The sequence below is a fragment of the Nipponia nippon genome, unplaced genomic scaffold (genome assembly GCF_047370975.1).
Source record: "Nipponia nippon isolate SJK-2023a ecotype South Korea unplaced genomic scaffold, ASM4737097v1 scaffold_12, whole genome shotgun sequence".
NCBI lineage: Eukaryota > Metazoa > Chordata > Aves > Pelecaniformes > Threskiornithidae > Nipponia > Nipponia nippon.
In genome coordinates, this window is record NW_028262313.1 from 12086502 (window position 1) to 12112372 (window position 25871).

General features: G+C 45.0%; 1 long non-coding RNA gene across 2 annotated transcripts in view; it reads right to left on the reverse strand.

The window, feature by feature from the left end:
- The window catches only part of LOC148056697 (uncharacterized), a 48328-nt gene extending 41429 nt beyond the window's left edge, over positions 1-6899 (reverse strand). Inside the window, exons 1-2 of one of the 2 annotated variants that reach the window (XR_015702450.1) lie at positions 6794-6899; positions 6239-6329 (exon numbers count right to left, since the gene is read on the reverse strand). This is a non-coding gene — a long non-coding RNA (uncharacterized LOC148056697). Of the gene's footprint in view, positions 1-5829; positions 6330-6793 lie in introns of both variants that reach the window. The other variant, XR_015702449.1, reaches the window with a different exon arrangement.
- Between the last annotated feature and the right edge of the window lie 18972 nt (positions 6900-25871).

A 25871-nucleotide genomic window follows, 5' to 3' on the forward strand; every position in this document is an offset into this window, starting at 1 on the left:
TCAACTCTCACCTTCTCTGTCTGGAGACATGTTCTTCATGATACAGGATTTACTGGCTTTCCTTCCAGCTCCTAACACACATTCTCTGGCACAATCAAAAGTCTTGCTAGATCAGAAGTGTAGGTCTGAAGAAGCTTATGCCCATGGAAGGACAGCAATAAAATTTAGGATGGGGTTTATGTTCAGCTAGCACTATCTTCACTTCAGAAATCATCACATTTCTTTTACCCACAAATACAGGTAGCTTTCAGGACTAGCTTTCATGGCCCCAGGGTCACTATACTTCAGCACACAGACCTAAATTTAAGTCAGAGGACTCCAGTTTAAATAATCAAAGCACAAACAGCACAGAAAAAGTGAAAAAAAATTGCTAGTTTGGACCCAGAATAAAGTCATAACAATACTAAGACAACAGTCTACACTGGTGCAATTTAACAGGAAGGGCCCAGATGCTTGGGGAGGCTGGTCCACTTCTCAACCAAGTCACCACTGCTGGCAGGTGGGAGATAATCCAAAACCCAAAAAGGTTCCCTTTCCTAGAAGAATTGGATGATAACTCTTTTCTGAACCACACAGCACAAACCCTCTCTATGTAATGAAGAAAAATTTACACAGATTTTGACTTAAAGATGCTGATACTAGAGCTAGCCACCTGAATTTCAGCAGGCATGTTTAGAGCCAGAGCAATGATGCCATAACTGCCAGGATGATGGCATGCCACTCCTGCCCATATCTGGGACAGCCACATAGCAGGCATCAGGAAAACCTCACGCTCTGCCAGAACGCAGACCTGGGAAACCAAGCAACACCAATGCCACAAAAACTGGTCGTCAGGGAACAATTCACATACATAGAGGTTACTGCTGGAGTGGCAGCGGTCTGACTTCAGCTTGTCTGGCTGTTCCTAAACTCAGTTGATTTCAAGAAATTGCAGCAGCTTGGATTTCAAAGTGCATTTGCTAAAGTACCTAACGTGGTAGGTCCCCCATTGCTACAGTCATTTGGCCTTAACCCTGCCATATGGGACATGTCTGCATAAACCATGTTACCATTGTGATGCATAAACCCACTGTGGATGAGAGAGAACAATTAATGAGTATAAAACTTTGTGTTGTTTTTCAGTTGAAAAAGAAGTTGAGGCATTTGGAAGGCTGGTTTTTTAAAAGCTGCCTAGTATGTCAGGGGAAAAAAGAAGAAAAGAAAAAGAGAATCAGCCTTTTGCATGTGATTCATGTCTAAAAACACCCACGCAGCTCATCACACTGACCTCAAAAGACAGAAATGCTGCAGCAAGACACTTCCAGAGAGGGAATCCATGGGCACTAAACCACAGTGAACAAAGAGCTCATGAATTAACAGCTCCTCAGAGCTAATCTGCTGAGCAAATGTTAATACAATTAGTGCTGATCCCCGAGTCTCATCGTTTTCAAGTTATACTGAATTTTTTGAAGGACAGAAACTTGTCACTGCCTTCAGCAGATCTGAGCTGGGAGAAAAAAAGCTGAGAAAAATCTAATGAATCAAGGAACAATTTCTTTTCTCTCTGTGTAAGCAAGCAGCAACTGGGTATGGCCAGAATGGCAGAGATGATGCTTAGTGTTGCTTTCATGAGGCTGTTCCAGAAACACTGTTCTCCCAGCTCTCAAAAAGTGGGATCGCTCATGACTGCTTGCTGTGCTTTCTCAATCTGTCCTATACCAAGCTGGTCTAGATTTACTGAGAAGGGAAGGTCTGAAGGGCCTGTCATTGCCCTGTGCTCATGCTCTGGGTGCCTGCACAGTAAAATTGTGCTCCTGAAGAACTGCATATGCCCCAACTATAGCTCAGCCCAGGCCAGGCAGGAGGTTGCTCATGGCTCCCTAGAAGTGAACAGGCTGCATATTAGGGTATAACCTAGAGTAACAGGTGAACCACCGTCTCATCTCTGTAAACCTCATTGAATCCAAGCAAAGAAAAATCTGCTTTTTCTTTATCCCAATTAGAAGAGTAAAGAAGAAACCTACTGCTTGGATATCTACAGATGATTCTGCATGAATAATTATGAAATTATCATCCATGATTTAGAAAGTTATCAGATCCCAGAGGTTTTCAACCTCTTTTCCACTGCTTCATGTGTTCTCCAGCCAGTTTCTGACTTCTCCATAGATTTTTGGACTCCTTGTAAGGTGAACCTGTCCATGAAGACAGAATCACTGGAGAGTTTGCACAGAGACCTTCATTTGCTCAGTACACATCCAAGTTTGTAAATTGTAGCCCTCAATGTTCAACCCAGCCAGTTCTTGCTAAGAAACAAGGACCAGACCGCAGCTATCTGTTGTGTGAGCACCATAACCAGTGGTGTTAAACACATCTGTCCAGAAACGATGAACAAGCTGAAATACACTGTGCAGCTATGAAATCCACAGCAAGAATATCCAAGAGTCAGCCATAGCTTCAGCCCTTTGAAGACAGGTGAAGCCTCTATATCTTCAGGCTACCAGTCACAAGATATTCATAACTAAAAAGAAAAATTCCTACTACGGCAGCTCAAGTACTGAGCCCCCCAGCCTCTGAAACGTGCACTTCTTGGAGTTATTTTGGAATGAGATGACCTGCACATCAGAACAAATAGCTCCTACAACTCATTCATACTTTATCTGCATCCAGGATAGTTTTTCACATTTTTAACATTGTCAAACATTGTTCTGGGAAATTCCTGACCTAATACTGGTTGCGGTTCAACAATAATGTGTGCCTGAAAGTGAAACATCTTATGAAAATATGGAACAATATTAACATGCAAAACTGACATTTTATTCCAAAAAATGAATGAAAAACTGTTAGCAATACTCTAAAATATCAGTTTAAGCATTTTGTAAGAATTAATCTTTTATTTTCCAAATATAAACACTTTTTAGAGTTAAAAAAAGTTTATATAGAATAAAAATCATAAGAGGACATAAAATCCTAAGTTTGAGAGAGCATCATAATGAGTCACACAACTGTCCACGAGTCCTAGTATGTCAGTTCTAACAGGAGCTGAAAGCAAAAGAAAGGAAGGTAGAGAGCAAGGCAAGACCATGAGATACTAATACTCTCTAATACCTTAAAACCCTTTCAGCTCCTCTGACTCTGAGGTAGATGTGATTCCTCTGTCTTTAGCAGCCCTAGTAGGAATGTCTTTCATTAATTGACCATTTTCCCCTTGATCCCATGTAAACCTTTGCCATCCGTGATGTCTCTTTGCAGGAAGATCTACAGTTCAGCTACTGGACAAGTGAAGAATCACAGCCTTTTGCTTGCTTCCAAACTGGTCCTATCAGTTTTATTTGGTACCTCCAGATGTTTGTAGTGAAAGAGAGGTCAACAGTCAGTGCCCAACCACTCTCTCTATTCTGCTTATTACATGCTGTGGACATATAGATGAGATATTGAAGTAGATCTTGGGTAGTATAACAGAATAGATATTGGAATTCAGTATAATAATATAATAATATAAAGTCTTTTGATAGACTGGTAAGTCCCCCCCCCCCAAGTTGTGACAAGGCAAGAAATTTCAAAGGCTTCATTTTCAACATTTCTGCCTGAAAAACAATTTTAAAATAGCAGAATTTCCTTTGATTAAAAAAATCTTGCTTCTGCTAAGCAGTGCTGTTGAACAAGCACATTCTGAGGTGCTTTTCCTCTATTGTTTCTTTCCAGAGGCAAGCTCCATGCTGTCCCCTTTGCAGGTGACATCTGTTATCAGTGAGAGGATGTGACAGGCAGTTTAGAAGTTTCCTTTTTCACCTACTCAAGAAAGGAGAGCTCTGAAGCTTGCAGTGGTGAAGTGATTTCTTGCCATTTTCTCTCTTTGTGTTTAGCTGCAGGTTTCCACCTCTGGTCTACAGCACCCCAAGGAAGATACATACTACTTGTAAGCTGTCGAGACAAGGTAACTCACTGACGGAAGTCATAATCAGGAGGCTTAAACTGGCTGTATGGGGGGCTGTATCTTCACTGGAAAATACTTCGATGTTGCATACTGATTGAAATTGAAAACAGAGCGGGCAGCCCTGGATGCAGTGGTTAGCAGACAAATGATAGAAACAGCATTTCTTCTTCTCCCTCCTATGTCTTGAAGTATTGCTTCTCTTCTCTTTTAATCTATGCACACTTTTGGTCTCTATCCATTTTAACCAAAGCAGTGCAAAGGCTTTCCTCTCATAGATGCTTTGCATTGTTTGGTTTTGGTTTTGGTTTTCTTTTTTTTCCTCTCCTCATTTGCCCCTTTTCCTTTTCTCCAGAGAGCTTTCTTGCATGGAAAATGGCAGCCACCTGCTTCTATTGTGAGGCTGCTTGCAAATGCAAACAGCCACTTTACTGAACACAACTGCCTTTGGGCAGAAGCAGGCCCAGCTGGGACTAAGAGCTACAAGTGGACAATTAGCAGCCAAGTAGTGGACTAAAGCTGGTTATTTTTATGCTGCCCTGAGGAGATAGGTCAGGCAAGGCAAAACATTAGTATAACCAGCAAACTGTAAGCATCTGAAGCTTCTGCAGGGCCTGAAATGCCTGCATGCTACGTTTCTGTACAGCACCGGGTGGGAGGAAGATGTTTTTCTCATCATGTCTGTAGCAAGAAAGCTATTGAAAGAGAAGCATGAAGCACCCTTGATTATTATTTTTCATGTCTCAGTTTTAAAAGCCAATTTTGTATTTTTTCATTGCTCATCATGTTATGATTTTCCAGTGCTGGCTGTGAGCACCACTGGCCACTGATGGTGCCAGAATGACACCTTCCACTTGTGTGTGCATGAGGTGAGATGGTGACCCTCTGTGTTAAACCCATATCTCCAGAATCAGCCCAGAGACACGGGGCACACTCCAAGTGACCCATCTGTCCAATCCTGCTGCCAGAGGAACTGAAAAGGAGGTGGCCACAGTTTTCTTACACTTCTTTGCACATCAGCACCATCAACCAGCATTGCTGTTTGGCAGAGCTGGGCTGCCCTGTGAGGTGAGGATGTCGATCAGAGGTGGGCATTGCAATGGAGAAGTAGCCTTAAGCTGTGGATATGCCAGTGTGAAACTGCAAAGCCTGCTGGAAGGACTTCCCTCATCACAGACATCTGGCTGGACTTTGCTGCTTTCCAATTTTCAGGCATGCTCTATTGCAGGAAATGGGACATTAGAGACACAACTGGAACCTGCTTGTCTGAATCCTCCACATACTGTTATGACTGCTCTTCAAGCCACAGTGACACCCCATGTAGTGCCAACCTGGCAGCTGAGTTCCCAGAATAGATGCACATGATTTTTTTTAAATCTGTTGTGATGTCAGAAAACTTCCCTTTTTAGCTTTTGCCTCATCTATCATCTATAACTTGCTCGTGGTTGCTGAGCCATAAATAGAGGCTAGCAGTTAATGTAGGCTAAGATTCACAAAATCATTTGAAGAAGTTAAAGATCATTAAGAAGGAGCCAGAATCTCTCACATGGCTTTTATTGCCTTAACCTCATGGCATGATGAAAGGCATGAAAATGTGATGGAAGTACACAATAATTCATCATAATGCAGGGAAGCTCTTCCAACATATTTTATATCTATTTTCATGAAAGACTTAAGGCACCTAGTAGATAAATGTTTTTGCTTGGCCTAACAAAATCAAAGGCTGCGAAGAAGGGACAGACAGACGGACAGACGGACTTGTACTCCACTTCCAGAGCACGATTCGTCTCTCCCGGCAGTGACTGGAAGGAATCATGTCCAAGAAGTGGACTATAAATGCAGCTTTGGGTGAAAGCTTCTTGTCAGGACATCTGAACCATACATATCAGAAGTGAAACAAGGAATTAGAGTCTGCCTACCTGTGAGTGCCCACAGCTCCACCAGTGAAACTCCCCAGCAGCTGGGGTCCTCAGCATGAGCTGCAAGCAGCTGGGGGCCCAGCAGGGTGAATCCAGAGTGCATCTCCCTCACTCCTAAAACCCTCTGGGACCTTCTGAAGTTGTGCCAATTGGCAGGGCACTGACCATGAATCTTCCCAGACAGGTTAAAACCCACCTTACTTCTAAACATCTATTCAGTCAAAGCATTGAACATCTCTGCCACAACCAGTGAATCAAAAACATCACGGAGTCCAAACAGCAACAGGAATCTGGCTAACACATTGGTAGAGATGTTGTACTTTTAAGCCGGAAGCATTTGCTGTTCTTTCTTCCTAGTTTACCACAAAGCAAGAACATGCAATGACACAACGCCTCCAGATACACTCACGTGCATCCACTTCTTAAGGAGCTTGTGAGCACACCCAGGGATCACCTATTGTTCTGGCAGATGATAAAAGCTTGCTTTGCAGTGTCAAATCCTGTGGAGGAGAAAGGCCAAAACTTAAGGGGGGCAGAGAAACATGACAGAAACTTCCAGCCCCCCTCAACTAACATTGAAGCACCTTATCTTTTCTATCCCCATTCACTTCCTCCTGTTTCCCCAGTTCAGAAATGGCAGCTTTGCTTAAATACTCAGAAAGAAACCATTAAATGGTGAATTTTGGAAAACAGAAAGACTGCTTCTTCATGTGTGACTGCACATAAAGCCTTATAAATCCCAAATTATGCAGGACAGAAGGCTTCCTCCGATTTCTTTACTAAATGCTTCTCCTTAAAGAGATGTGCAAGGACTTCCCCCTGCCTGCCTCAGCCCCCCTTCATTCACTTCCTTACTTTTTCTGAAATTCAAGTTATGCAATTCCAGATCATCCATTACACCTGATAACCCTGAGCCAACCAAAGCATTACAGAAATGTGAAAAAAATGGAGCTAAGGAGCAAACCTTGACGCATCTCATGGGAAAACTCCTGCACACAGCAAGCATATTTCCTCAGCAGAGAGTCAGAGAGCTGTGCTGCATCACAAGAAACAGCAAAGGTGAGAGTCAGATGGGGGCTGGTATCTAAGATAGGATTTTTTTTTTTTTCTTGTAAAACCGGTTTGTCAACAGCTGGTATCAGTCATTTCCACTTCTTTTTGCTTTTGAGTTGGAATTTTCACCCTTTCATGTCTATGGTTAAGGACAGATTTACTATTCTACCAGTGTCTTTAGCAACAAGACTATGTATGTCTTTCACTGTCTGATCATCATATCGTCATATTCCACCCCCTTTTTTTAAAATTTTTTTTTAAATGGTAAAGGTTACCAAGGTATCTCTGACTCCTTTTCCAGCCTTGTTTCCCTGGGAACCTTTTGTAAGAGCACAAAGTCATAGACCAGCCACCTATTGCACACTTACTTGCTTCTAGTTGCTATGATGCAATTAGCCATAAACAAAATAGCCTGACAGATAAATCAAACTACATTGCACCAATCACCACTTTTTTTTTTTGGTGGACAACTGAGTCAGCTATGGCATGGTTAGCTGTATGGGGTCCTGTGCTGATGAGAAGAGTGTTCAGGCCCAGAAGGCCCCCTTGCTTGTAAACCAGGAAATCCCCAAATGGGATCCACATAGCCATGAGAAAAAGATCTCCAGAACAAGGGGAACAAATGGTCTCCAGTGAACATTTCTGAAGCTGACAGTCTTTGATCCCAAACAATTAAAGAATGGGATTATAATTATTTTGAAAACACATTCATAACCACTCCTTTCCATTACTGTAGGACAAGTAGCAAGGACACAGTCCTTCTGCCCAGAATAATTTTTTCAAGAGAACTGCAGTGAGCTACAGAAGATAGTGCAGAGTTTATAAAAGTACATCTCTAGGATTATTTGTCTCTGTGGTAGAAGTGCAGATCTCCACCTGGTGACATTCATGTTGTTTCAGATAGGGATTCTTGGAAGATTTCAATTTCAGATTAAAGATTTATGAACTTCATGTTAGTGACAGTTTAGCAAGTTTGCAGGTGATCTGTCCAAGGGCATACAGTATTTGAGGGCAGAACTATTTTAATCCAGAGGGTAGGGTTTGGTTTGGTTTGATTTGGTTTGGTTTTTAAAAAAAAAGAAAATAGAGGAGACTCACACCTTAGAAATGCTTAGATACATACCTAGATTGGCAGCCAGGTTAAAAATCAAAGTTCAGTACATTTACTTATCTGTTACACTTTAATATTAGTTTTGCTAACTGCAGATTCAGTGTTCTTTAACTTAAAGCAGTACAGAGCCTGCAGTAAGGTCAAAGATGGAGCATTCCTGTGCCCTGTGAAACTCCTGCTCATCCCTGGCAGGTTTTCATCTCTCTACCAGGGAATCCCTTCAAGGATGAGGCCTGTTCACTCAAAACACCTGGTAGTCCAGACATGACAACACCATTACAAGTCCTCCTGATTTGTCTCAGCAGCCCTCCAGTGCTGAGCAAGTTGACCCTAAAACCTGATGTCAAGACCTTGATGGTTTAGCATATTCAGAGCCCCTGATCATCTCCCTCTCATCAATCTATCCTAGATTAGTTTCCAGTTCATTTACAGGGTATTCACCTTCTAGGATTTGTTTGCTGCCTTCAAGCTATGCTCTGCAAGAGACTTGAAACACCAAGGGAGCCATGGGTCGTCAAACAATTGTATGTAATCCTTTTTGCATGGAGATTCAGGGCTGAATTTGTGGGAAGCCAGCAATTCATGGAAACATAATTCCAACTGAAAGATAAAATTAGTGAGGGCAAAAAATAAAGCGAGAACAAGGGGCTATGAGATTATATCATGCAATCTTCTGGGATAGTTTTAAGTCTAATTTAAGACTTCAGTTCCCAAGGCCTGCCACTAGATGGTAATAAAAACTAAAATAATAAAACTGACTTGGCATTAACATCTCTGCCAGCTGCAGTCGCAGGAGTTTCCCAACACTACACCACAGCCCCTCTATGCCTGTGAGCCCAGAAGAAAGACACTTGTCCCTTCAAAGTCCAGCAGATTGATATCACCTCCTAACCACAACAACTTGCAGCAGTTGGGCTCTTCAGCTGTGCTAGAAAAGCACATGGCACAGTGGCATCTGTCAGTGGGGCCAGATGATGTGGGCACAAGGTAGAGCCAACCCATGTTATAGTTCCCTGTAGGGCCCCGGCTACACGCCACGCAGGAACTTTAGGCAAGTCTTTGCTCCACATTCATGCAGACACCCACTTTCCCAGAAGCTACCTATGCTCTACGCACTATTCACAACTGAGCTGGGCTTCCCAACCTGCAGTTCAGAGAGGAAAACAAGTTTTTCCTGGACATGTCACAGAAGTGACTGGGAGGGACTGCTAGGCTTTGTGTCACATTAGTCCCTTCTAGCCTGGTTGTGGCTCAGATATCCCACTCCTCCACTGCATTTAGGGTAAAGGGGAGATATGCCACCTCCACTTTCTGCTCACAAAGATCCCAATTTCTCTCAGATTGCTTAATCAACTGAAAAGTATTCAGCAAACCAGTGAATAATTGTAGCCTTCAGCTTGCCTGGAGCAGATATCATACCAGCCATCGAAGCACGTCTGATTGGACCCTTTAATAGGGTGGCATCATTTTGGGGTCCAAGATCATCTAAGATAGTCTGGGACAGAGCCAAGCTTTCAGCAGAAGGGCTCACTGCCAAGCTTGAGGATGCCTATGGATGGCAGGGTGTTCTAGCAAAACAGTCCCCACCTAAACACAACTTTTTGAATCACTAAGTACTCATGGAAAATTACTGGATTTTGGGTACAAAACCAGCCTCAAAACCAGTATGAGCTCAAAGCCAGTTCAGAGCTCTTCTTTCATCATCTAGTCACCAATAAAACCAATGCTTTAATGGAGACACCCAGGTGGATGCACCTGCTTTGTCACCTTCCCCCCAAGACCATGTCTTATATTTTCATCAGGTTTATTACCCTGTGGTTACCTGAACTAGTTTGGTCTCATCTCCTGTGGTCAGTTCCGGTGATAGAAGTGTGGGGTTCTTTGCTCTTCAGCTATCCCCTGTAGCCCATTCCTGGGATTTTTCCTTCCTTGACATACCTTTTGGCCTGACTTTGGCAGAACCACCAGACAGAGTTTCAGCTGCCCATTTCTAATCTTCCCTGCATACACTAGGAGAGAGCACACTTGATCTGTATTGTACAAAGTGGTCACACAGCTTCAGGAGCCCAGCTTCTCTTCAGATGCAAGATGACATGCATAAGGAATGGGAGAGTTTTGCTATTGCCAAATAGGGTCATTCATTACATTTCTTGTAGTGAGGCAAACCCAGGGTACCATGGTCCAGGCTGCAGAGGGCTCCCAGGAGGGGACACTTGCCTTTCCTCTTATAGAAGGTCTCCACAGAGCATCCCCCCTCAGTACCGCACACTACCCAGGTAGGGGCTCCATCTACTGCTGCTTCCACAGAGATTAGTCTCCCTCTAGCAAAACTTGAGTAGTCTGGAAGGAAAATCTTAAGTAGAACATTTAAAACACTGAAATAAATTGGACTGCTCGAAGCACTGCACTGCTTGGAAGGTGTCAGGAGTTAAATTATTCCAGAAGCATTGAACCATATGCTGTCAGGAGCAATCCTGCGTTGGCAGAGAGAGGATGGACAAAGCAGCCTGATAGATCCCTTCTTTCCATCCTAGCATCTATAATTTCTCTGTTAATGAGTTGTAATTGTGTCCTACATGTCAGGACACATTTTGATTCCTTGCTTGATAAAGCACTAGGGCCAGTAAGATCATTCAATTAACTGCACAGTCCAATACCTCCCCCAGCACCAAAACCTCTCATCCCAAAACAGCCAGGATTGTCTTTCTGTACCTCTGCAAGGGCCCAAGGGGGAAGGGAGCAGAGCAGAGAGAAACATTCATTCTCCTCATTTAAAAATGTAAAACGCATTCAGGACTGCATGTAATAGTGTTGTAAATCTTATTTCCATAAAGTACCTCCAGGGCTAATTCACGAGACATTAATCATATTCCAGCTTCTCCCAGCTGTTAACTCATCTGCAAGGTTTTTAATAAAAGATTTTGTGTGCATTTTCAAGAAGCAAAATCGTACCAACAAGGGCTGGTCGACTCAGAGCATAGATTTCCATAGTCTGGAACAAAGGCCACCTTACAGGCTCCCAAGCCCCTGCCTGTCAGGTTTCACTCCCCGACTGAGCCCTCCCCAGCTCCGACCAGGGTTACCTCACCCTCCATTCAATGACACCCTATGGTGATGAGGTTTGGCTAAGGAACAGTCAGTAATATATTTCCAGGTCACTTCCTTCAAGTGCAATCTGATTTATTCCCAGCCAGTTCATTGGCATTGTTCAGTGGCAGAACCCTTAATTATCCTTTTAAATCTCATTTCAAATTCCAAGTACTGCCTCCCTCCTCCCTCCCACCTCCCTCTAGCCTCCTGGAATTATAATCTGATTTGTGGATAAACACAGTTTCCTTTTATCCCACCTGTCTGAAAGCTCTTCTTTCCAGGAAAGGCCTCGTTTCATCTCCATGTTATGTTGGGTAGGTGACAAGCATGAGGTCTCAGGAGCATGAGGTCTGCTGTCTCAGGGACAAGGGAACATGATTTTCCCCTATTGGGGAATGCCACAGCACATCCAGAGAGATGGGATACACCTCTTTAAAATGCTGCACACACAAATCTCCCTTGGCAAGACAGCAAGTGACTCCAAGTTGCAGCAGCAGGGTGACCAGGCATTGGTGTGCTGCATTACAATGTCTGTTCAAAGTCCTCCTCCACTAAGATTCCCCACCCGCAATCCACAGCCCCACCTGCATTTGCTCACTCATCCCATGGGCCTCACCAAGTCCTTCTCTCTTTTTGCTCCTTGCAAAAGGAACCTCCCAGATTTCTAGGCTTGTGCCTCCCCATTCAACCTGCGTGTTTTTCCTTCAGGTGAGCCCAGGATAGCAGGGGAGGGCTGGCCTCATGTTACCAGCCAGGCAGCAGCTCTGCCTTCAGCCCCTTCTTCCTCAAGCTCCTTTTTCATATGCAAAGCCAGATTTGGGAGGATTGCATTGTCTGACTCCATCCCCTAAATCAGCTTGCTGGCTAATCCTGTTTTGAGTGTACTCCACATTCAAGGGAACATCTCTGTGGCTGCAGAAGCCCCTCTCTTGCTCTGCTTCATTACACAGAATAATGTTAAAAGCAGCCGCAACTACAGGAGCTCAGTTGTCAAAGGAAAGTGGCAGAGGCTTTCCAAAAGCCTGTCCACTGTGAAGGCTATAAAAATTAAAAGCCAGGAGCCACCTGCATTCATCACAAAGGGAGAAAGCTGGGCATCTTCCCAGTATCAGGACAGGCAGTGTGCAGTAATGGTGCTCAGTCAAGGTAGTATTCCCACCTGATAACTCAATTTTTCTTTGAGTTACTTAACCACTTAAAAAAAAAAAAAGCCAATTGTAAAATTAAAAATGCCACTTCACACTGAAGTGTCCAGGTGTTTAGATCCGTTGCTTTCCAAGGGAAGTGTTTCAACTTTTTGTTTCCTTTTCTCAGCTGAAGTTAATCAGAAAATTTGCCTCAATTCCTCAAGCTGTGTCTTTAGAAAAAGAAATCACTGATGTTACTAAATCTAGGAAAACATTTCTTTCTTTTAAAAAGAGGGCCTGGGTAATAGAAAGCCAAATTAAACATAGGTGGGACCACATTAGAATTAGACAGAGCCACAGTGAGAGGAGAGACATATCTTAGTTTTTACTGGAGGAGAAAAGGTGTAGAAGTCTAGGAGTAATTGTTGGTGGGCAAATAAAGACTCCATATTTCAGCTTGTGCAGCTTTCCCTGTAGTTTTTCCTTAAAGGCCAACTTCAATCTCCTACTCTTACCATAAGCAGTTGTGGTGTCAAGGCCCTTATAATTCACTCCTCCAATGATCCCAGATGTGGAATGGGACTAGCAGCTATTCCCAGCTTCCCTCCCAGATGCTTTGCCATCTTGAAGGACCCCAATGGCTGGTTTAAGGGTAACAGGGGGCCTCCAGCTGCTCACAAAATCCAAGTATCCCCCAGCCTTGGGTGAACTTTCAGCCAGCTGCATCACAAGACATGCAAAGGCGATCAATGCACGGGCAGGCCATTGAAACAAGAGACTGTAGTTGCACATCTTGCAAAGCTGCACCCAGGCTGGCTGCTGCTGTACCGCAGAGGCAGGTGACCAGCATTTGCTAGGAACAGGGACCTGGCTTTAAGGCCACACGGAGCACACAAACCAGTGGAGGTCTAACCTCACCAGTAAGTCATTCAAGTGTGTGTGAGGGTAAAGCAAAAAAATACGTGAGCAAATCAGAGTTAAAATGCTGATTGCTGTTGCATTTTGGTTAAGAAAGTACAGTCTGTGCTCCCAAACTTTTGTCTGTTCACATCTACAAAACTCATCTCCCCAAGTTCAGCACTGGCACAAATGCATCCCCTTAGGACTGCACCGTTGTTTCTTGCTCTGCAAGAGTCTGCAACTCTCTCCTCAGAAGAGCTTGCACTGTCTCTCTCCTCCCTTCTCTTAACCTGTGCTGCTTCCTTTCTAGGAGCCTCCCTTCAGAGGTGACAGTCCAATACTGTAGCTATTCCAGATATGCCACTCTCCAAAGAAATGGGAACATTTTTCTATGATTAGAAGCCTCTCTCCTACTAATCCACTGCCCACCACACTGCAGGCCTCAGTCTTTCCTCCTGTTGAATCTCAGCTTAGTCTTTAACACCATAAAACAGTGTTCCAGGAATACCTCATTAAAGGCAGAAAAATTCAAGAGCATGCTATCTAGCACCCTGACTGTATCACAGCTAAAATGTGGTCTTGCAAGTGACACAGCCAGCAAAAAAAAAAAAAAATTAAAAAATCAACAACTCTGATTTCTTTTCTCACTTTTCTTTTGCTTTCATTCCTAAAAGATGATGCTTTTGTTCTAGTATTTCTGTAGGTTCCCCACTGCCCCACACAGCCTTTTACTATGAGAAAACAGCCCCTCCACATCATTACCAGACATCCTTATTCATACTCTGAGCTAACCCTCATCTTCACACTGAACCCTCCTGCTTTACCCCAGTCCCTAGCCAATAATGCAACACAGCACACCCCAGTGCTTACCTAAAAGTTTACATCAAAAAAGTACTCTCCAAACTCCATCACCAGCCCAACCCTCCTAAAGCAGCCCTCTCCTGCTGGGCTTTGCCTCTTTTGGCTCTACCTCAGTACAGCTGTGGCAGGCAGGGCTGACTGAACAGGGCTGGTGAACAGCCGGGTGATAGGCAGACCTGTTGTACATGAACATCAGTTCTTCTGAAATGAGGCACTCCATAAGCATGGAGGGTGGACAATCAAATAACACCTCTTTTTCCTCTCCAAATTTAAGATTTCAGGAAGTCAGGGAGAAGTATACCTCCTGTTTAGAAAGCATTGTTCATGTAGCAGCATGACAGGCCTTGATACTCCTCTACAAAGTATCTGCAGGTATCATAAAAAAAAAGTTCCTACTGCTGCTTGCTCCCAGGATTAAAATCATTTGGGGACTGGGACATAGTTCTCCTAGCAAAGAAGATCCTTCTCCTTACAGTTCCTAATTCGTGACATGTCAAAGCTATCTATCTGCCATCTCCTATCCTTAAGAAGCAATCCACCCTCCATTTCACTCCAGCCAATTTGGCCATTTTATGGCTCAGAACAGCACACATCCCTTCACTTACTGTTGCAATCTGCGGCACAGCTGCACCAAGGGCAACATTCTTAATTTCCTAGAAGATTATATGAAGTCTTTAACCAGGCCAAAGACTTTAAATAAACATTTGAAGAGACGTTCCCATTCTGGGAATTCTTCAACACAAACAGATGGATTGATAGATGCAATAGATTAGTTTGGGCACAATATGATCCAACACGATACTCAAGTGATTCAATCAAGGGAATCATATGCAATCCACTGCTTAAAGAAAAATAATGTGTTTTCTTGTCAAAAGCATCAACAGTAAGGTTCTGATACTAGCCCTCTCCCTGCATACACTTCCCATATAAATGTGCCCTGCTATCATCCATGGCCAGATGGCCACAAGCCTCTCAATGTTTCTCTAAGTGAGCATCATAGGGCAAATTTTGTTCCCACACATCCTGGATTACAGCGACTCCAGGGGAGACTCTAGTGGAGTGTTTCCAGTGAGGCCAGTGAAGGACTGATGGCACAACCAGCTTTGTCCAAGGAGAGATTTGGACACCAGGCAGGGAGGAGAAGCAACAAGCATCGAGTCTTATTTTTATGTTCAGTCAGGCCTTCACATCTCCTTCTCACTCAGCTCCGTATAATAGGCTACCTTTTCCTAAATATTTATTTGAAAACGGTTCCTGAGTTTATCCTGGGAGCTGGAAAGAGAAACTCTGAGGTTTCTGTATCCAGCAAAGCTGACTGTGCTACCCGAGCCCAGCTCTATCTGAAGGCAGCATCTCTCTCCCCAGGCAGGCTTTTGAAGAGCTGTCATACCATGATGTCTAACATCCAGCTCATGTGCCTTGTTCTTGGATGCTAGCCTTTCACCCTTCATACTTAGTTTCATTTCACTGTCAGAGCAAGAAGAGCCGCTGCAGAAACTGCACAGTTGCTAGGGCCGGGGGAGGTATAACCTCCATGCAAAGGGGAACGATGGCATGGTGGCAGCCAAGTGACCACTGACAACTTTGGTCTGTTTCTTCCTGGCATAAGGGTCATGTTCTGGCTGAGGGCTGACACTGGCACCTCATTTTACCTCCTTCCCAGCCATTTCACCAAGCCTTCCCCTTAGTGAGTGGTTCCTGGAGTGTTTTGTGGGGAAGGGTAGGACTTGCTTCACCCAAATGCCTGCATGGCTTTCCCCACCTGGGGCACTGTCAGCATCCTTGCTTTTCCCTTGGTACTGTGTCTTTATTGTAGCACTTATCTCGCTTGGGAAAAGTGTACATGATGATCAGACAGTCTGATAAAGGAAAAATTACACATATTACACCAGAAAGGGAAATGAAAGCTTTTTTTCAGGCCTCTGTGTGCATTGATAGGCTTTAGTTGACTGGACCAGTCTCATCTGGGACCCCCACCCATCACCCATGGGTCTAAGAGCTATATTTAAGCTCTGGCACAGTTTCTAGCTTTGTCTTCAACTACTCCTGAGTGAACTGCTGCATGGGCAATATCTTCCCTTGCCTGATGGTGACCACAGGCTCACCAGAGACTCTCACTGTCACCAGTCTGCCTTGTTCAATGTGGTGAGGTTGCGACCTGGCTGGTGAGGGTACTGCTGGCACTGTGGTCACCCTCTGCCCCCAGCTTGGTTTTCCTTTCCTTGGCTTTCCTTTCCTACTAGATTTCATGGGTAGACAAGATGGGAAAGGGAGGATGGAAGGAGAAAAACCTGCCCCCATGCTCAGACTGTCACTGGATAAACAGCAAAGGCTGAGCCAGGATGTGATGGTTGTTTGCAGCAGGCAAATCTAGAAATTAAAGAAATAAGTGACCTGGTGGGTGGGGAATACAACGAACTACACTTTCTAGTGTTCCACGCAGAGCCCTTTTACTGACCTCAGAAAGGTGGGGGGGATAAGACCCCACAGCTCATATGCTTGACTGTGAGCATACAATTATGTTGTGGAAAACTGCATTTCCAGGGTGCAGCTCAGCTCTGGCGAAAGCCTCTGGCAAACTCCTACTGCTTTGAATAGCATGCATGGAGAAATCCAGAAACACCAGGAGCTCTGTTGATGTAACTTGATGGATTTGTCAAACACATTTTTGCAATTTTACCAGGTTTATATGTGGTGCAGAATCATGAGCTTTTTCTGCATTTGATACAGCTTAAATGCCTTGAATTGCTTATAATGGAAAGCTGACCTTTTGCGTGCTGGTGCCGTACCACATCACGTTGAGGCAGGGAGTTTGGAGGCAGCCAGTGCCAAGGTTAGCAAGAGAGCAGTTTGCCATGATGGGACTGTAATATGTGTATGAGTCTTGACTTGGAAAAGTGGGATGTGAGCTGTATGGCAGTATTGCTGGCTTTGGGAGGATGGGAGCGTGTCCCTGGGATCAGCAGAGCTCCCTTGCACTGGGTTTGCAGGATCCACAGGAAGAGTGTTCCCATCCCTTGGCAGTTGGCTTGGGGCCCATGCAAAGGGCAGCAGGGGCAGACCATGGCAAGGAGATGGCTGCCTGCACACAGTAAGGATAAATGTGTCTTGCTCTAACAGGTGGTCTCAGAGTCTGAAGAGAGGGTAAGTGTCCCAGAAGATATGGGAAGGGAAGCATCAGATCTTACTAATTGTCCTGTGGGTGAGGGAAAGGAGAGCAGCCATGCTCTGCAAGATACAAATGCTCCTGCAAAGTTGGATGCATGCTGGGTCGGGAGGAGATGCATTTGCAGTTCCATGGGTGAGATGGTGGTCCCCTGGGTCCATTAGTTAGGGCTCTTCACAGCCCAGCTCTGTCCCTAGCCCTCCCCATCCCTGCTGGTGAAGGTGACCCTGCACAGAGCAGGTCCTCAGCATAACTCAGGGTCAGATCCCTCTTGCAGAGGATTTCTTGCGCTTTCTGCCTCTCCTTTTGCAGCATGCAAGGGCTCCCTGGTTACTGCTGTATTTGCTGACTTGGTTGAAGAAACTCACTTTCTTTCAGCCAGTCTTCAGAAGAGTCCCTCTTGGAGCAATTTAAACTTTTTTTCCCTCAAGTAAGGCTTTGGCTGACAGCAGCTGCTCCACTATTGGTGATGACAAGTGGAGAGGAGTGTGGAGTCGAACATGAAGGAGGAGCAGAAGGAACAGTAATGGAGAGCAGTGGCATTGCAGTGGCTTGTTAGTTTTGGCATCAGCCAAACTGGAAACAGGGACATGTGGGAAGCAGGGTCAGGGGAAAGTGAACAGCAGAGAGGTTGCTGAACATCTCAGCCAAGACTTTGTATGGTTGCTCAGCCCTAGCACCACTGGTGCTGTTGTGAGGATATTTCAAGATGTTATTAGTCCGTGATCCTCCAAGCCTGACTGCAGTAGTGGAAACGGGGTGGAAGCAGGGTTTTCTCCAAGACATGAGTCAGAGCCTCTGACTGCTGCCTTCAGAAGTTGGTGGTGGCTGGTGCTGGGGTCCCCCATGCCTGTGACTGAGGTTAGGGTCTGACTGAACTCCTTTACGGGCCTTAACTAAGACCATCTATGTTGCATTGTATCTCTTGTCCTCACAGGTGTGACAAGGAGGTATAGGCTGATGGGACATGAAATTACGATCTCAGCCATGCCTACAGTCTGCTTGGACAAAACAGTGCTCTGCCTTCTTGTCCGGGAACTTGTCCTTGTCCTAGTCGAGGACTCTTCTGAACACACATGGGATCCATACTTACCACACAAGCAGACCCTGTGAACTACAGAGAGATATTGGCTGTATTCACATGGACAGGAATTGTTAACTGGGGACAGGCAGTGGCACTCAGGAAGATGGAATACCTTTGTGCTGGAGACTCCTTCCCCATCACATACACATCCTTCTTGTTGGTTCCAGCCAGAGACCGTCTGTGGCTTTGCTAATGCTCAGTTGAAAGCAGAAGAGGTGGAGGAGGCATGGGTGCTCCCTGGACAGCAGCACAGGCGTTGGGGGCTGTAGGAACTCATTCGTGCTCATTTCCAATCCTAGCCCTGGCTCTTGGACTCAGTGCAACAAGCCTCAGACATCAGGTACATTAACAAGTAGGCTTTAATGGTCCCCAGCAGGCAACCTTGGCCCTGCCAGGCTTCCTGCAGCACAGTTGGGAAGATCAAAGCTGTCATGCATGAGTGCCAACATGGCTGATGGTGACATGGGGGAACAAATACGATTAAGCAGGAGGGATAAGGCTCTTCCTAGGTCTTCCCTGACAGTGGTGGGAGTTTGGAGAGCAGCTGGTGTTGATCTGATGTCCTGTCCTGGGTTGGGAAGGATGAGCAGCAGGTAGGGGAGGAACTGGTCCCCAGCCCAGTTTCACACAGTGCTATGTGGGAGTAACTCAGCTCCTGTCACTGCAGTTTTCAGCCCTTCCCTCTGCTCTGAGTGCATGGGGACAATGTCTCCTCCTCCCTCCAGACCCCTGCTCCGTAATTCAGAGAGGCACCGTGGTGCACACTGAGCTTAGGTCTTCTCAAACCCCTCATTGGGAGCCTGAGAGGGGGATGGGAAATTTCCCTGCAGTGATCCCACTTCTGGTGCTGACTTTGTAACAGACAGTTATCATGAATTAATTATGCATTATTAGCATCCATTATTCATTCCTATTACGTGTACATACATGTGTGGCACTGCATAATAAGGGAATTATGCTAAACAACTAAATGGCCCTCCACTGAGAAACAGCCTTGAGAAGAGGGACTGTATCACAAACAGAGGGGGTTTAGTGAGGGCTGGCATCAAAATGGATGGGGGAAGGAGGCAAACAGACCATGCAGGAGGAAAGCTAGGGCAGAAGGCAAGAAACTGGAAGAGACGTATGAAATACAGCTGGTTGAACTGACTATTTTTCATGCAAGTGGCTGAACCTAAAGCAATGAGAGGAAATTTGGGTCAACTGTTTTGGCAAAACAACGTAAGACCCTAGAGATCATTAAAGTCAAGCCTAGGTAGTTCCTTCAACAGGAAGAGAAAGATTTCCTTTATTGTCTAGTCTGGTTTTTAATGTTAGGCTAAACAAAATTTGCATCAGTTTTGAAATTTAAAAAAAAAGCCATTTCAAAACATTTCCGTTTGATGTCAAAACAAAAATGTTTCAAGACGTCCTGCATGCTTTTGGCTGAAACTGTGGAATTTGACCCAAATTTGCATGTAGGTTGGGTCTACTTCAAAAAGGAAATTTATCACCAGTTTGGCATATTTGTTTTGATTATTCATGGCATGGTGGGGAGAGAAGAGGAAGGAATCACCCAGTGCTCAGAGGAGAAAAGCAGATCAACCAGCATGGCTCAGAGATGCAGTTTGTGCGAAACACCAGAGCTGCAGCAAAGCCGGAAAGGGGAAGCTCAGGTTTTCAGAATCCATCTCCATTGATGGAGATAATTACAAGTGCCACATTCCCAATTTCTTCTTCCGGGAATTCTCTTCTTTAATAAACTCATTCTAACAAATTGATCACAGCCCCTCTGGTACTTAGCACATATCAAAGCCATTTCTAAGATTGAAGAGAACACTTTGGGTGAAAAATAGGAATCAGTGCCAGACTTTGTAGAGATCTAAATTTACCTCAGCTGTAATATAATTGAATTAACTTGCTTTCTTCACATGCCCACTACTTAATATGTTCATGGCTGTCTGCTTCTGAGCTTTGGTCAGTGCTGAAACCAGAGTCCAAAAATCTCAGCAGAGGCAAAGACCAGTGGGACTTCTCCGTGGTGTTCCCTGTAGGCTGCACCCAAGCTGGGGAGTGACCAACAAACTCAGATGAGTAACACACTGGAGTCACCTACCCAATGCAGCTTGAAGACATCTTGTCTCTGTGCTGTTTTGAGCTGACTGCAATAGGCTGAGCCCAGCAGGACAAGTACATTCATGTAAACCTTCTGGAGGGATTTTGGTAGACGACTGCTTGGTTGATTCTAGATTACTTCTCTTGGTCTTTTCCAGTTCTTTTTTTTCTATATTCTCAGTGAAGTGTTTGCACCAGCATAATTTTAGTGAAATAACTAGACAAAGAGTAACTTCTTCACAGGAGCATTCAACATGCTGAAGACCATTTTTTTTAAACCAATATAATTAAACCAGCTCCAAAAAGAAAATCAACAACTGCCTAGGTGAGCTTTAAACCTAGGCTTTTAAGTGCATTTCATTAGACCTATGCAAATGCTATGAGGATGCCCTAATTTCGTATTGCAATTTAGCCTGGGCCTATCAGGAAAACATTACAATTAACTCCCCTGCCTCCAAAATAAACACTTTTTAACCCAAACTGAGAGCACCCAAACTGACCTTGTTCACCTGAAGCGGCTACCAGTTCAGATAACCGGTGCAGGCAGAACCTGAGCTATGTGGTGATGGTTTTCTCTCCACACAGAGAGCAATGACCCATTTAGGTATTTCATCTGGCCCATGTTCTTGCAACAGAGATTGTCAGCTGTTTACAGGAAGCAGAAATACAGGGACGGGGCTTATCCTGGACTGTTTTCCTGGTGTCCAGTTTAAACAGCACTCAGTCTATCTAATGTGGGCTTTCCCTTCTGCTCTGTAAGTAAAGCTGGGGGTGAGAAAATGGTTTGCTTTCCTCAAGGAGGCTGGGAAGGAGCAGCTGAGGTTTGCATTAAGAGTAACACATCCCAAGGGAGAGAGAGAGGTCCAAGGCTCAGAATTGCACATTTGTCTGCTGCAACTACAGCTGGATTTTTGTCATAGTCAGGTCCTATGGGGAGTTACAAGTCACTTTTCCCCAAGATGCAAGAGCTTTTTTGCAGCTGCTCAGATTCCCAGAGTGATGAGGGCTGAATCAGAGATCCCCACCCTCTGCCTTCTGTTGTGCTCTCCCAAACCTGCATCTCTCATATACCCTTTCTACCCAGGAGACGCTTCATCTGCACAGAAAAGTTACATCAGTTTTACGTAACATGGAGTTGAAGCCAAGAAAGACACCTGCACAAACCTTCTTCTTGGCACCCCTTGTGCAAGCTTTCAGTGCCAAAAACATCTCCTCCTGCTCCTCAGTGACAGCATTGCTAGTCTCAGGGCTTCATAGCCAGCCCCAAGAAAGGGAACAGCCACTCTATACCTCTCTTTTGCACTCCTACCTCCCTTGGTCAGCAAGACTCTGGTATCGACTGGCCCCATTTCCTTTCAGGCTCAGGAGAAGGGTGTCAGGAGCATCTCCCAGTGGCCTCTGCTGGGTGGCTAAAGCAGTGCTGCTGGCCTTGCAAGGGGCTGTGCAAGCTCCTATCATGGCCACAGCTGTGACAGTACGTTAATAGCTAGAGAAGGATGCAGAGAGCAAGGCACAAAGCCAACTGCCGGCACCACATGCCTTTGGCTGGCTGGAGCTCAGCACCACGGGCAGGTGCAGGCAGACCAGGGGAGGGGAGCAATGTGCATGGAGCAGCCAACAGTGGCTTATCAGCAAGATGCTTCCTGGGGCATCCCACTGAGAGATCAGGCCTTTGTGGGAACAGCAGCAGCATTTTGCAGGCCTGGGACTGCAGAAATGGGCTGCTGGCAAACTGCTTGTGCCCAAAGGGACTTTGTAAAGAGCTGGGTGGGTGGCTGACAGCCTGGGAAAGGAGCCATTCAAAAGCAGAGGGAAATAATTTTTCCAGTTCAGGTGTGGTTTTGATGTTTCATATGCATCTTTTCAGCCTAAATGAAGATGAAAATTTCAAATGGAAAAGTAAGTTCCAAAATGACCCAAATAAGCACATTTGAGCTGCTGAAACATTGTCCAGGTAATTTTTGTGTTTCATTTCCCTGTTGATCTTTTAAATGCCATGTATTTTGAGCTATGAGTGGATATAAATTTATGGAAAAAAGACTGACCTTTTTGTTTAGAGCGTGTTTATGTAGGTTTCTTTGGAATTTTTTTGAAAATGTATAATTTATTGAGACCTTTCCTGTCCCACATCTACTTTTGGCTTTACAGAATTATTCTTTGATTACTAAAAAAGAAAAGAATTCACCAAGACACTCACAACCACTCTCTGGCTTCCTGCAAGGACTATGTAAGGCAAGGACATAACTACATTCGTATACCCAAGGGACCCGATATCTAGACTTCCGGAGGAAATGAAAAAGTTGGAGGCCTGCAACCTGAGGCTCATCCTTGATTAGCTCAAAAGTACTTGGTGAACTAAGGCTAAATTTCAGCTTCATAACAAAAAATGATGGAGGGCAGATATCATTTGCTTTGTGGGTAAAAAGAAAGCCATAAGTGGGTTAAAAGCAAAGCTCCCAAATCCTGGATTTCGCTTCTAATAGCAGAGGAGAAAGGTGCTGGAAGACCAGACAGCACATTTGCTACAGGGAACCAATCTACTTTTCCAGTATTGCCCACCTGAAGCTCCAAGACAAGCATTAGGGCAGCACCAAGAAACCATGAAACAAATCCATAATATGGTTGGTGTTGCTCAAATATGAAGGAGAGAGACTGCTTTGCTCCAAAAGCCTTTCAGCTGCCCATCACCCACTGCAGCAGCCACTGCTGTGCTGGGCTGCCCTCCTGGGGACACCCTGGTCCAACCTCAACATGGTGGCAGTCATCTCTCACTCCTGGTGGGGACAGCAGGAGCAGGGCAGGCACCATGAGCTGTGCCACACTGGTGTTTGGGGAGAAAAAGCCTTTTCTGCTTTGCAGAGCGGTGCCCAGCCTTAGCACTAGGTGCCTCTTGCAAGCTGGGGGACTGAGAGCTTTTTGCTATGTATTTATGGAGATGCTTTATGGCTATTGCTCTTGTGCCTTTCCTCGCTATCGCTCTCATGCAGCCTCTCAGCCCTCTTCTTGTACTCCTTCCTCTGTGTCCTTGCTACTGCCCTGCTGCCAGTCCCCCCCCCCCCCCAACCTGCCAGCACCCCTTCCCTCCCCAGCTCTGGGGGACGGGGCTCTGCTGATTGGGGAGGAACACTTTTCAGAGAAACTCCATGAGAGACGGACAGCTCATGCCTCCAGTGAGGACAAGCACGCAGGACACCCAGCTGTGCCGTTTCCCCTCCAACCTTGCTATACTTTTTTTTTTTTTGGCTGGGGAGCGGGGTCAGGGGGAATTTCATTTTGCTGCTTTAAACACATGCAGGCTCATCTGCAATGAGAACATTGCTGCAGTCATTAAAAGCAAACAGCACTCTGACTCCCAGCATCAAAACCACCGCAGAGGGACAAGGTGAGAGCTGGCAGGCCCTCCAGGCAGCCCATGACTTTTCTGAGGTGGGGTCAACTGGCCTTTTTGACCAAGATGAAGACACTCTCCAGACCAGCCTACAGATAAGGAAACCAGCCATCCCCTGGAGAATGGGGGAAAGACCAAACCATCTATCCCCAAGACACAAATAATCAGTGCAAGATCCTCAGCTGGAATAAACGCACGTTATTCCCTTGGCTTCCCATCACCGCTGCTGTTTCATCAGTTTTTCACAAGACAAAGCCACACTGACCTGGTCTGGTGATGATGGGAGCCCTATGTTGAGGTTGGCCTGGATGGCCCCCACATCCAGTGCCTAAGGCATGGAAACCTGGGGACCACCTGAAGGGGACCCCTAGCCAGATCCCAGCAAGACTGGCCAGGCGTCCTCAGCGTTGCTAACAGCAGAGACACAGAAGGTTCCCTCAAGCTGGGCAAATCCTGGAGCTGGTGGGCTCTTCTGCATCCCCAGCTTAGCTCGCATGTTCATGGCAGAGGATATGTTATGTCAGAGATACAGCAAGGTTAAACCGTGGTGTGGTAAAGTCCCCAGATTAGCAGTGTGTTAGCAAAAAAGCACCAGCACCATGCAAGATCAAGCAAGAAAGGTCAAATCTATTACATCAACTTATATTTTGGCTGAAAATGTATTTGCTTTTAGCATTAAAAAAAGTTTCTCTTGGGGTTAGTATTTTTGTGGTATTTATGGGAAAAGCAGACCACCACTGTCTTGCTTTTCAGGAATATTTTTGGATTTATTAAGGCTCCTGGGGTGTCCAAAGCTAAAAATATTATTTGGCTTTTGGTTGTTACTGCTGCCAAAAATAAATCAAAACCAAATCCCCAAATAGAATCTCATTAGTGGTTGTTTAAAGGTCAATTTAAAGAGTCTCTACAAGATGGATTATTAAGTTTGTGTTAGTGCAACCTGGCCAGAAGCTTGGCATGGGTCTTGAGAGGTGCAAGTCCCCCTCCTCTCTACAGGCATGCTCCCTTGCCCTGCTGCCCACCAGAGCCAAGAGCCGTCCATCACTGGGCTAGAGCAGCAGTGACAGCAAAAACAAAATAACTAAGTCAAAAATCTTGGTGCCCCACAGGGCCTGAAGCTGCTGCTCCCCCGGCGTGCATGTCAGCACTGGCATTTGGGAACAAGATGATGGAGAGGGAGCTGGGGGTAGGAAGGGAAAAGATGCAACAGTGCAGATGAGCCACAGAAGCCATGGTGGGACATCACAAGTTCCCCCGAACAATCTGCTATATGCAGAGAAACTCATTATGATGAATTCCAAGTCCCGAATTTACATCTTTGAAACTATCATCATAAGGGAAAAGGTTAGACTATTTTTTGTTTGTTTGTTCATTTTCTTAAGTGGCAGCTCAGATTAGAGCTGACACCAGAAGGATAAACACTGAATCCTGGGCTAAATATTTCATTTCCACAGATGCTGACATCAAGTAGGTTACAAAGAAACTCTTTTGCATTGTTTTTTTATTTTATTTTATTTTATTTTATTTTATTTTATTTTATTTTATTTTATTTTATTTTATGTTGTTTTCAGGCTTTCACTTAATTTTATTTATTTTCTTTTACACAACTGCCTGCTAAATTTTGGGGTGGACAAGGGAAAATATAATCGAGCTCAAAAAAATCGACTTGGAGCTGGAACAAGGCAAGTTACAAGAAAAAAAAAGACTTAATAAGTAAAACCACATTACCTCTGCCTTTCCTACAATTTTCATGTGCTCAGCTATCTGCCTCGTGCAAAGACCAAGGAGGGCTTTGCCCTAATTCATGGCAAAGAAGAGATTTTCTCGAGTATCATCAGAGATGGGGTTCAAATTTAGGCAGAAGGGACTGCAACCAGGGTCATGGTAGGCCTTTCAGCTTCTGTTCCCTGTGCCATGACAAGCACCACTGACGTCAGGGAGCCCATCTGGGACACACTTGGCTTAACAATCCCAAAGACATACTCCTCTGTGGCACTGCATCTCAGAAATGCAGGTAACATATTGCTTCTTGTACAATCAGCAAAGGGCAGCTAAAGAAAGAAACGATGCTGAGGAGCTGCAGCTTCCTTTTGTTTTATTTCAGAGAATCACTATAAAACTTCACAAGGGAAATTATGTTTACGCTTCAATGCAGTGAGCAAAAGCAT